This window comes from Pteropus vampyrus, unplaced genomic scaffold, assembly GCF_000151845.1.
Source record: "Pteropus vampyrus isolate Shadow unplaced genomic scaffold, Pvam_2.0 Scaffold142, whole genome shotgun sequence".
In the NCBI taxonomy this organism is placed as follows: domain Eukaryota; kingdom Metazoa; phylum Chordata; class Mammalia; order Chiroptera; family Pteropodidae; genus Pteropus; species Pteropus vampyrus.
The window spans coordinates 1,750,305-1,753,564 of NW_011888923.1; positions in this window are offsets into that span (position 1 = coordinate 1,750,305).

Consider the following 3,260-nt stretch of genomic DNA (forward strand, 5'->3'; position numbering starts at 1 on the left):
AGTCAGCTTAAGAATCTCCCTTCCCAGGTGTTAAACTTTAAAATATCCCCTTGAATTGTATTCCAGAGAGTAAAACAGGCAGCTGGGCAGGACCACCAAAGTCTGCTATCCACAAGACTTGTATGATCTTTAACGATTGCTTTTCTCTAGTGTTCTGGATTTTCTGTTGGGAGTAGAGCTTTTGTCTGCCTGCCAGACATTGTTGGGAAGAGTAGTTTGTCATTACCTGGGCACACAAACCAGATTGCCATCTCTGGCATAGTATAGTCAGATGCATCATCAGGTCCCTAAAATCTAACTGATCTGAGATTTCTGAGATGATTTTCCAAAATGTATTTGGAGAAAGGATTCTTGAACAGTAAAGCAGACTGAAATTTTCTTGATCTTTATACATTTTGAAGACATTTTAATTGACATGTGTTAAACCTAATTTATTCCTAAATAATTTACACTAATTCCTGCTTTACCGATGTTGAATTACCTTTGAGTTTCATTTTTATGCATGTCACTTAGCAGTGTGTGTAACCAAGTTTTAAGATCTCTCGTCCCTGTCGATTTTAGCTTTAAAGAAACCAATGTCTTTTTCAAGTTGTAAATACCTAAAACACACACACACAGTTGTTGAGTACAAAATAAACTGAAGTAAAAAGGTTTTTTTCTTGTAGCGCACGAGCGTAGGTGAGTGTTCCAGGATCTTCATCCTCAGCAACCATCATGAAACTAGAATCATCACCGACCAATAAAACGTTTTCCCGAAGGCCCCGCATTTTCATTCCTTCCCTGGCATAGGCTGCAGTGTTCTTTCCACAAGTCTTGGTTGTCTGGATTTCTTTCTCTGGCTGCAGGTCACACCACAGAGTGGGGCAGACATTCGAGATTGGACTGCAGAGGGAAGGAAAGGGCCACTTCTCACCATCAGGATCGACCTGGGAGCAAGGTCACCCAAACCCCCAGTGAGAATGGGTTGGCCTTATGCAGAAACTGAGCATGGGGGTCGTCAACTAGGCACATTCAGGCCCCGCTAAATAGGTGAGGTGTGTGTGTTTATTGATTCATGGTTCATCTAATCTCATGACGGGCTGTAAAACTGGATCTGAGAATGTCATTCCTCAGTAAGTGTCTCATCTAGTTATGTTCAAAGTTTGGTATTGAGGACAATGACCCCGCTTAGACTGTGTGCGTTGGGCAAGTAGGGTGTAAGCCTTGGTTGTCCAAAAACCTAACTTACCCAGAGGATCACATTTCTCCGGTGTCTTGGAAGTAAAGGCTGAGGGGCACGGTCACTAGGAGCAGGAGTTTCAGCACATACTGCCACTCAAGTGACTTTGAACAAGTCGTTTCAAAGTTCTGTTTAATTATCTGCCACAGTGCTGGATAGAGTTCCTGAGAGAGCACAAGGAGGCAGCACCGCGGAGCTCTGTCAGTGTGGGGGTCTCGGTTTTACTCTTCTGGGAGTTTGGTGCCTCTAGGCTAGTAGTTTAACCTTTTTGCATTTTCTTTGACATTGAGATGTAAGTAACAGGTAACAATGTATTAAGCACTTGACCTTGAGCCAGAATGTTGTATATTGGAGCATTCCAGTGTAGTGAGACTATGTATCAAATGCCCGGCTTTGGTAGATATTTAGTTAATATTTATTGTTATTTCTTGAATTTTGATAAGCATGAGGTTTTGCTTATTTTACAAAGATATACACGTACAAGCTTTTGATGAAGTTTCGTTATGCTTCCTCCTGGCTAAATTTGCTGTCCATCTTGTACTAATGAAAAACAGTGCCAGAACTTGTGGTTAGCATTAGGTTATGAATTCCCAAAGCTTTCTTTGCTCTTTCTGTTCAAAAGACTGAGTTTATTCTCTTCCAAAGACAGTTATCTCTCTGCCTCCTGCAAGGTCATGAGTTTAACCTGGAGGGCAGCGGGGCGGGGTTCCCAGAAGCTGGGGCTAAGCATGGGAGTAGGGTGCAAGGTATAGTCCAAGAAGTATCGGGGTAAAGGTGGCGTGGGCCCCAAAGATAAGGTTTTGAGCTGTCAGCTTTGAAGAGATCAGGCAGGATCCGATCAGAGGCAAAGGTTCTGCCTTTCAGTAACAACATGACTGAGCACTGTGGGTCAAGAGTACTCCCAGTGGGGCCCTAAGGCCTCTGGTCGTCTTGCCTCTGGGTAGAGAGGGAGCTGTTAGGATATCCAGCTAGTTCCAATCTCTCATAATGTGATCAGCAACAGCATGAGGTTAAATTTAAAAACGTTTTCTTTAACGAACCATAAGCTAGTTATTACCTTTCTGCTTTGGGCATTTCAAACAATTGCTTCTTGAAATTTTAATGCTCTAGCTCTGCATTATCTACGAAAATACCTCATTTTTTGCTTTCTTAAAGAGAATCTAATTGAAAGCTTTTACATTTGCTGCGAGTTCAGTAATAAAACAATGGAGAAGAAAATATTAGGCGTACAAGCAGCAGGTTTTGTGCGGCCGTCAAATTTTAGTGTTCACCTTTTTATTAAACGTTCATTTTAATTTTACTTATGTATTTTATTTATCCCCTACCTCGTTCAAGAAATGATTTAAGACAACTAATAGAGATGAAAAAATAAAATAGCATAAATGTTTAAAAAGGGGCACCCCCCCCCAAAATGAGAAGACCTTTGGCAGTATTGCCGCTCGTGAGCACTATTGTGGCACACATGTCACACAGACACCTCCCCCCCCCACCGGAGGACGCTCGCAGCCGGAACCTCTGTGAGGGTGGCCCGTGCCGGGATCCTCTTTGGCTCTTGGACTGCGAGCGAGGAGCACACAGCGTGCCCACCCGAGTTCGCAGGAGCCAGAATGTTCCTCAGTAGTAAAATGCCAGCAGACGTCAGCCACGAGGAGTCCGCACGTGTGGGCGGGACGTGGCAGATGGACACGGATGAGCGAAAGTGTAAGGTCAGGATTTTAGGGAACCATGAGCCAAACTCCTGATGCGAAGATAGGATCCAGACCACTAGTTTGGACCCAGAAAGGAACTGAGCTCATTTCTCTGAGATGTTGGCTTTTTTTTTTCTTTTTTCTTTTTTTTTTTTTTAACTGTTGTGTCTCAAAGGCACCAAATAAGCATCCGGACGTGGCCAGGAGGAGAAATGAAAACAATTGTACAGTGGTGGTAGGGAGATATTTCCTAAGCCCTTGAAATGACCTCCGATCAAGAATCAGAATTCCTGCTGCTTTGGCCCATCGGTACTGCAAGAGTTACTTACCCCTGCCCCATAAGCCTCAAAGGT